Below are 9,937 nucleotides of genomic sequence, written 5' to 3' on the forward strand. Positions count from 1 at the left end.
GAAAGGTTAATTGCGAAGAGGACATATATATAAGCTACTGGAGAAATATTAGGCAAATTGGAGTATAATGTGAAAAAATGTGAAATTGTCCTTTCAGCAGGAATGATGAAAAAGCAGTATATTTTTCATATGGTGAAAGTTTGCAGAGTCGGAGATGCAGAGGGATCTGGGAGTCCTACTGCATGAGTGCGAAAAGTTACTTGTTGTAATTGCATACTAACTAAGAATGCTAATAGAATGTTAGCAATTATTGCAAGGACAGGTGATTACAAAAGTAGAGAGGCCCAACTTCAGTTACATAGGGCACTGATGGGAGGGCACCTGCCTTACTGTGAATAGTACTGGTCAGCTTGTTTATGGAAGAATATTACGGAATAGTGGTATGCAATATTATGGAAGAATTGGAAGCAGTTTCATAACCATTGAATTTTGGCAAAGTAAGAGGGGACTTGATTTCAATGTACAAGATCCTGTGGAGTCTTAACAGCGTAGAAGTGGAGAGAAAGTTTCTGCTAATGGAAGAATCTAGAACTATAGATCACTGTTTAAAAATTATGGCTCACCCATTTAAAACAGAGATGAAGCAAAAAAAAAAGAAGTCTCAACATAATGAGTTGTTGGCACTGTCTTCCTGAAAAAGGTGATGGAAGCAGAGTCTTAGAATTTTTTTTAAGGCAGAGGTGGATTGATATCTGGTAAGCAAAGAAGCGAAAGGTTATAAGGGGTATGCGAGAATGTGGATTTGATGCTACGATTAGATCAGTGATCATCATCTTAAATGATAAAGCAGGCCTGGCTAAATAGCACATTTCTGCTCCTTGATCAAATAGCTTCATTACATTCCAGCAAATTCAATTCTAATGAATTCTTACAGAACACTGTCAGGAGTACTTGTAATTATGAGTTGAGCAGTTTTGCTTCTCCAAGTGCATGTGGAAAATTAAAGTCATGTGTTAGGTATTCCACAAGATTGGTTTCTACTTACACATATTACTATTATTTGAAAATGTGTAGAAAATTCAAAAATTGTGCTGCACACAGAGGCAATTTAACACATCTTGCCTTTGTCACATTTTTGGACGAGCTAATCAATTTGTCTCACTTCCCAGCTTTTTCCTAAAAGCCATGGAACTGTTTGTTTCCCTTCAAGTCTACATATAATTAATTTAGAAAAAGTTAGGAATAAATCTGCTTACACCATGTTGAGGCCAAGAACTTAGTCGTGTATTCCCCTTCCTGTCCTTTAATTCTACAGTGTATCCATTGTCTGCTCACCTCACCAAAAATCCCCTTCTATTGAAACAATTATGATTTTCAGACATGCCAACAACTTGCATTTAAGGCCTCTTTAAAATAATAAACTGACCAGAGATTTCACAGTAGCTTATCAAACAAAATCTGACTCTGAGCCATAAAAGACATTCATACACATGACCAAAAGGCTGTTAAGAGGAAGGTTTTAAAGAACATGCAAGGTTTTATATTATTATTTTCTGTAACCTCATCTGCTCAGAAATGATAGACAATACATTTTTTTCTCTGACTATTGCCTTCATGTCACCTTATTTCAACAAAACCCGCTCCCCACACCTACACCTCCTCCCACACTTGTTTAAAGAAATTCAACAACCCTATATGTTCTGCATTTCCCAGTACTTCTGCTCCTCCTGTCCCAGTACTGCTACCACTGGACATCTCAAATGAGATATAAATGCTATATGATCAGCTCTAGATTCATCACACTTACAAAAGAAACATTGTTTCCTGGTCTTCCACTTCATGAGCTATAACTATCTTATAAACTGTAGCTAAATTAAGCTGATAACAAAAGATAGTACAAGGCATAGTCTGGACAGGAGATGGAGAAAGTTTGTGTGAGGGGAAACTTGAAGAGAAAGATCAAGACAGTAATATATGGTAGTGACATGGTAATGTTGACTAGTGTGTGATATGAAGGAACAGAGAGTAAAAACATAAGAGGACACCAGAAAAAAAGTCAGAGCAATGAAAAGTATCAAAAAGACAAAATTAAAGCCTCCTAATTTCAATGCACACAGCATTTGTAACAAATTGGATGAATTAATGGGACAAAGAGAAATGGATGGATGGATAGATAGATAGATATGAACTGATAATCATTACTGGCATTTCGCTATAAAGTGACCAAAGCAGGACTGATACTTTGGAAGTGCTTGAAGTTTTAAGAACAGAACGAAGGAACAGGAAGTTCAGTTCTTTTTAAACAAAGGCATGAGATCCATGCTGTAATTTAAATGATCTTGGCTCACAGCATCAACATATACAGTAAATTTGGGCAGTGTTAAGAAATGGTAAGGGAACCAAGTGTCTAGTGGGAGTAGTGCACCAGCCCCCAGACAACAGATACACCGTAGCACAAATATAAATCAAAGAAATTGGGGGTGTAGAGAAAGGTACTCAAAAATCATGAGTGACCTTAATCTTCATGTTTGAATACATCAAATCAGCAAAGGTAGTCTTGAGGCCACGTTCTCAATGTGCATCTGAAGCAGTTGCTTAGAATAAAATGTCACAACAAAACCAAACCGGGGATTGGCCATTTAGATAGATCTTGTAATATGTGATGAAACAGGATTAATTATTTGGTTAGGGATCCTCTCGGTAAGAGTAACCATATCATTAAAATGTCACATTTCACATTAATTTGAGGTTGAGAAATTTGCTTAGAAAATGGTCTTTAATTTAAATGAGGGCAATTACAAAGACAAAAAGGTGGCAAAAGCAGACTAGAGAAACAGGTTAACAAGGTAATATGGTGTAGGCATTGAAGCATATTTTATAATTCACAAAGTTTTATTCCATTCAAGTTGGTTCCTAGAATAGACGGATTGTCAGCTAAGGAAAGGTTGACCAGGTTAGGTCCATACACTTTAATGTTCTGGAGGATGCAACGATCTTGGAACACGGTATTTTGTGGTGACTTGAATCAGTAGACATTGACAGAAAACACCTGCTCATTGGGGTTGAGGACTAAGGGGCATACTTTGAGAATAAAGGATGAATCTTTGTAATTCCCGAGGGGGCTGTGCAGGCTAAGCAGCCCCAATATATTCAAGATAGATATATTCCTGAAATTGTATGGGAGTCAAGGGTATTGTGAAACAGGAGGAAAGTGAAGATAAGGCCACAATCAGATCAGAGCAGGGTCTACTCCTTTTTCTTTCTTATGGTCTTATTTGTACAAACTAAAAGTTTATTGTTCATTACTGAATCGGGTCCTTCTGAAATGCTACAGGTGGCTTCCTAAAACATGCAACATAAACCACAAATCGAGAAATGAACTGCAAACGCAACCTCTGTGTACAAGTTGAACGTTTTCGCCCAAGGTCTAAAATAACTGGCGATTTACGTTGTAGCGAATGGTCTCATGACAATTCCAGGTAAAACCCATGTGCCTCTCAAGTGGAGAATGGGTACGTACCTGTCAACAGTGCACGCTGTCAATCACAAGACCCTCGCAAGTACAGAAACTGAGCTCTTGGGGCCTGGCAATGTTCAGGTTCCAGCTGGGAGAGAGCCCCAGGAAACTGCGGCTTCACTCCAGTTTCCTGCTTCGCGTCTCCCTCTGCAAGGGCAGAGGAATGTGCGCTCTCAACACTTGGTTTCCACAGTATCACCTTTGAAAGGTCATACCCGGGCTGTTCAGCGCTTAAGGTGAAGGCTCTGCTGTAAATAAGCTGCGGCCGCTGCGCTCCCTCATCACGCACCGTCTCACGCCGATTGTGCGCAGAGCCCAACGTCAGCAGGACCAGGGGCGGCTGAAGCAGGGGGCTGCTTTCTGATATAATCCGATCGGCCCTTCGTAAAGTTCGGCCTGCTGACTTACAGTACCCAAAGGCATGTTTGGGAGGGGGCACGCCGTTCAATGAAATCCTCGAGTTATCAGAACGCAAGTGCGGCTTGTTTCCATTCTAGTATGTAATCGAAGACAACACCTCAAATTTGTTACAACAGAGAGGGAGGACGTTCGGCCTACTGTGTCAGGGAGAAATGCTTCCCCACACCCCGTGCATTTCCTCCTACCCATCCTCCTGTTCAGAGAGTAAGCCGATTCCCTCTAAGTCAGCTCATTCTGAAACTACGCATACAGGAACATACCAGTTACTAGGGAGCAGGAAGTGATTGACTCCTAGAGACATTTAATAACCTGTTCTCTGCAGTCTTACGTTGCTTGATATCTTTCACACTCCCTCCCCCTTGCTAACTACCTCTGTCTTGAAATTATTCAATAACTCTATTTCCACAACTATTTCATAAAATCAAAGACTCCCTACAGTGTGAAAGCAGGCCATTCGGCCCATCAAGTCCACAGTGACCCTCTGAACAGTATCCCACCCAGACACAGCCCCCCTACCCTATCCCTGTAACCCTGCATTTCTCATGGCCAATCCACCTAGCCTGCACAACTACAGCTGTGGAGGCAACCAGAGCACCCAGAGGAAATCCATGGAAAACGTGCAAACTCCACTCAGTCACCCAAGGCTACAATCGAACCCAGGTCCCTGGAACTGTGAGCCACCTTGCTCCCCCCAAGTCTTTTGAGGATGAAAGTTCCAAACAGAAAACAAAATTGCCTCAACTCTGTCTTAAATGGGCAAACCACAATTACCTCTAGTTCTAGATTCTTTTACAGAGGAAACATTCTCTTCACAATCACCCTGTCAAGACCCTTCAGGATCTTGTATGTTTCAGTCAAACTGTCTCTTACTCTTCTTAACCTGGGTGGATCTAAGCCTAACCTGGCCAACCTTTCCAAATAAAACCAGATATTTAAAAGTTTTCAAGAAGATTTGAGCTCAGGTTGTGAATGAGGTTGTAGACCTGCTCGCTGAGCCGGTGGATTTGGTTGCAGACTTTTCGTCACCCTGCTAGGTAACACCATCAGTGCGCCTCCAGTGAAGTGTTGGTGTTCTGTCCCATTTGTTATTTAGATACCTCAGTTTGTTGGAGTGTTGGGTCCCACTTCCGGTTCTGTTTCTCAGTGGTTTTTACACAGGGTGTAATTCAATGTGTTTGTTGACAGAGTTTTGGTTAGAATACCAGGCCTGCAGGAATTCCCTGGCATGTCTCTGTTTGGCTTGTGCGATTATGGATGTGTTGGCCAAGTCAAATCCATGTCCCTCTTTGTCCGTGTGGTGAGATAAGTGTGAGTTGGTCATGTCTCTTGGTGTCTCTTGGTCTCTTGGTATTCGTGTATCTGTATTGTAAGTTTTCTTCCAGTTTGGCCTATGTAATGTTTCTCACAGTCCTTGCATGGTAATTTGTATATTACACCAGTTTTGCTGGTTTTGAGTGTGGGATCCTTTATGTTCGTCAGTAGCTGTCATAGGGTGGTTGTTGGTTTGTGGGCTACCCTGATACCTAGGGGTCTGAGTAGTCTTGTGGTCATCTCTGAAATGCCCTTGATGTATCTTAGGGTGATTAGTGAGTCTGGTCGTGTTGTGTCTTCCTGTTGTGGTCTGTCTTGGAGGTAATGGCGAATTGTGGTTTTTGAGTATCCATTCCTTTTGAAGACTCCATATAGGTGTTCCTGTTCTGCTTTGCATAATTTCCATGTTGCTGCAATGTGTTGTGGCTCATTTAAATAGTGTCCTGATGCAGCTCCATTTGTGGGTTAGTTGCTAGTGTAATTGAGTATCTGGTCCATATGTGTGGTCTTTCTACATATGCCGAGATAAAATTTAGAAAAGAAGAAGAGAACAACAACTGACTACCCTTCCTGGACATAATGGTAGAACACAAAAACAATGGGTAACTCCAGACTAGTGTATATAGGTGTACAGGGAATACCTGGAGGCCTATTCTAACCAGAACTCCATCAACAAATGCCTTGAATTAGACCCTGTGTTCAAACCACTGAGAAACAGAACTGGAAGTGGTACCAAACACCCTAACAAACTGAGGCATTTAAATAACAAGTGGGACAGAACACCAATGCTTCACCAGAGGTGCACTGACAATGTTACCTAGCAGGGTGATGAAACGTTTGCAACCAAATCCAACAGCTTGGCAAGCATGTCTACAAAACTAGGTATTAATCAAATAAACCAAAGAGACAATACTGTACAAAATACTCCAGATGTGGTCTCACCACTGACCTGTGTACCTGAAACATACCCTCCCTAATTTTGTGTTCAATTCTCCTCACAATAAATGAAACTATTAAATTAAATTCTATTAGGTTTTAGTATAGAAGGGCAAAATGTGTTGGCACAGGCTTGGAGGGCTGAAGGGCCTGTTCCTGTGCTGTATTGTTATTTGTTCTTATTAGCTTTCCTAACTACTTGCTATAGCTGTTTGCTAGCCTTTTGCAAATCATGCACTTGAATACTCAGATCCCTCTGCATCACAGAACATTGTCTGGGCAAAGTATTTCCAGACAGTGATCCATATATAATATATATATAATAGATCACTGTCTGGAAATACTTTGCCCAGACAATCATGTTTCACATGTTGAGATATATATGTTTTACGTCAACATATGAAACATGATTGTTCACCATCTTCTGGACTTGGCTGACAGTCTAACCTGAATTGTCTGGTCTCAAGCTTTGTCACATTGAAACTTCTTTAGGGTTTCAAGAATAGCAGAATTTTTGATAGCAACTTTCTGATTAGTTGATTTTTCCTCAGCGGATTCTATTTCAGATTTTTATAATATTGTTCATTAGTTCCACACTAATGTATTCTGAGTGAGTGGGCATGGATGGACCATAGGGTCCTGACAGTGGTGTGGGGAAGGGAAATGTTTTGGATGAATGGAAGGGGCATGGGTAGGCAATGTTGGGGGGACTAGATGACCTAATATCTTTTAAAAGAAGTGGGATGATGATGCAGAAAATCAAGGTGAATCTTCTAACCAACCCACTTGGCAGACACACCTCTGTACTCACCTCTTGGCAGGCTCATAGTTTGATTTGTATTCCTACATTGTGTGTGTTGAAAAGGTTAGGAAATAGCTCTAGGTTTATTTTAGGTTTTAAGTTGTGTGAGTGGTATTGAAGGTCTGTAAAATTGATTATGTGCATTTAAAGAGGCTTTTAAAAAACTTCTTGAAGTACTTTAGAAAACAAAGATTAGAAGAGACAAAAATAATTAGTCTGTTGCCTAACAACAAGGTGTTCTATGATATTGAGAGATAGAGACAAACAAGTTTCATTTTAGAATAAGAGAAATCCACAAGTTTAGAAAGTGTGCAAGTTTCTGTCCAAGAGAAACAGGTCTATGGCAGCAAAGGTCATTTAGAACAGTAACTTATCGTCACTTGTATCTTGTACAAAAAAAACGTAGTAAGTGTTTAAGTCGCCATACTTAAATTGCCACACTTAGGCACCTGTACTAATAACAGAAGGCATAGATAAGAAAAATTTTTTTAAAACTTTTAAAAAACAAAGTCCATCTTGGTTAAGTTCCCAGCTCCTGAGTTCAAGAAAAGACAGTACCACTGCAAGACGGCCACACGGGGCGGCTGGAATCCCAGGCCACAAATTCCCCAGAAGCTATCCCAAGGACCAATCTTGTCACCAATCCCAAGATGGAAAATGTCCCACAAAAACCGCTTAATGGAATCCCAGGCTGCCAGGTGCCAGGCCTAAACCACCTCAACACCAAAGCCACCATTTTAGGTGCTGTTAGTTTACTAGCCTCCAAACCAGACAGGTCAGAAGACCAGAAGTCCCAAGTGGCATCAAAGTTAATCAAAGAAAAACTCTAGAAACAGAAAGCTTTAATGTGTCAGAGAGGAAGATGTTCCACAAGGGTGGTGATTGCATGAGTTCAAGCAATAAGTGTTAAGGAGTAAGTAAGCTGTGTTCAAAAACAAAGTTGTGGAAAAGCTCAACAGGTCTGGCAGCATCTGTGAAGGAGAAAACAGTGTTAACATTTCAGGTCCAGTGACCCTTCCTCAGTAAGCTGTGTTAGTTTTTTAAAAGTCTCATGAAGAGAAATTAGCTAAAGAAGATAGCATTGAGTGAATGCAAAGATTTACCATAAAGTGACCAAATACAGCCATTCCAACTAAACAAAGAAAAATAAAGCAGAAACAGGGTGACCCATCATTGAGGTTCAAGTATCTGTAATATTGTTGGTGACAGTAAATGGGTTGAATCTTTATATTTGATATTTGTAATAAGACCATTTCAAACAGTTCTTATATAGTGTATTTTTTTTTGCTTAAAAGACTTTGATGTTCCTTTAATAATACCTTGGCAGCCTCTTGTGAATATATCCAGTCAACAACATTATGTTCAGTAAACCATGGCAGTAAATAGATTCTAAAAATAAAACCTCTCTTTTATCAATTCAGCTGACTTGGGGATCTGACTTGTTCAATGTTACTGTCAGCCAGGATCATAATACTGACAGTTTACATCAAGGCTGATCTACCAAGTAGTGAAATTTCCCAACTCAAGCTACTTACATCAGTAACAAAGATTCAGTCCATTTTATGCAATACAAAAGGAACTTCATAAGGAGTAGAAGATTTTCTAAACAAGTTTGAGAAACTTTAGGCCTGATATTCTTGAGCAAACCATCAAGTCTAGAATAAATGACACACTTGTCTCTCTTTAATCTGCAAGACAGTTTAGTCCTTCCACTCACATTGGGCTTATTGAGAGTCACCTGACCTATTCTGTTATTTAAAGGCCATGATAAATAATCTGGATGAGTCTCACACTGGCATCTTTTGCAGACAAAAATTCTCTTGGAAGCCTTGATAGAGGATACAGGTTAAATAGTGGAGCAAGTTATCCAAAGTCTTCTCTTTGTCAGATGTACGTCATTGTGTCCCACTTGAGTAGTTACCTTGCTTGAAATCATGAAAATGACCAATGTAAATTGCGAAATATCCTTGGCAGATGTCATGGTGAATTAATTCTTCAATTGTTTAGAGTCATAGAGTCAAATAGCATGCAAACAGACCCTTTGATCCAACCAGTCCATGCTGAACACAATCCCAAACTAAACTAGACCCACCTGCCTGGCCCATATCCCTCCAAACCTTTCCTATTCATGTACTTATCCAAATGTCTTCTAAGCGTCCATTTATATTTTTAAAAATAGTGGTGTAAGCCTTTGTTAAATTAAGAAACTATGTAAACACCCATTCTCATTGAATCTGCAGTTCCTACTATCTCATTCTCATTGAATGTGGATTATATTCTTCAGGTTTAGAATAAATTTTGATTCAGCAGAAAGACTATTTATGGGAAGTGTGTCAATTCCCAAAATGTATGTTATTTCTCAGATATGCCTAGAATTGAGTACAACAATTCATAATAATTTAATGATAATTAATCCTTAGTCAAAAATTATTGATAACTGTCAATGGTTTCTACCATATTGCTTCTAATTGAAAGGCAACCAGTTCAGAGATAAATATTTTCTACACTTGTTGATATGAACAAGGAATTCTTTTGTTTACCTCTTTGTTCCTGTAAAAACAGTCTTTCTAAAATTCTTTCATGGGTGTTGGATTGGCTAGTTAAATCGATGTTTATTGCCAATCCCAAATTACTCCTGAAAAAATGGTTGTGTTTTGCCTTCTTAAACTGCAGCAGTCCAAGTGCTGTAGTGCACACACACAGTGCTGGCAGGAAGGGAGTTCCAGGATTTTGACCTGGAGAAAGTCAAGGAAGAATAATATATTTCCAAGAATGGTATGACTTGGACAGGAACTTGCAAGTGGTACTGTTCCCATACTTCTGCTGCCTGTGCCCTTATCAGTGGTAAAGTTTGCAAGGTGCTGTCCCCAAGCTTTGGGGAGTTGCTGTAGTGCATCATGGAAATGGCACTGTGCCACTGTCCACTATCTACAAGGGCCAACTTAGAAGTTTGATGGAATACTGACAACTTATCTGGATAACTGCAGCTCCATTCACATTCAAGAAGCTTG

At 39.8% G+C, this 9,937-nt stretch overlaps 1 protein-coding gene across 1 annotated transcript in view; it reads left to right on the forward strand.

Moving 5' to 3' along the window:
- fbln2 (fibulin 2) overlaps positions 1–9,937 on the forward strand; it is a 392,772-nt gene that overhangs the window by 38,887 nt on the left and 343,948 nt on the right. The gene's annotated exons all lie outside the window — the stretch shown is intronic.

Source organism: Rhincodon typus, chromosome 16, assembly GCF_021869965.1.
Source record: "Rhincodon typus isolate 14 chromosome 16, sRhiTyp1.1, whole genome shotgun sequence".
Classification (NCBI taxonomy): Eukaryota; Metazoa; Chordata; class Chondrichthyes; order Orectolobiformes; family Rhincodontidae; genus Rhincodon; species Rhincodon typus.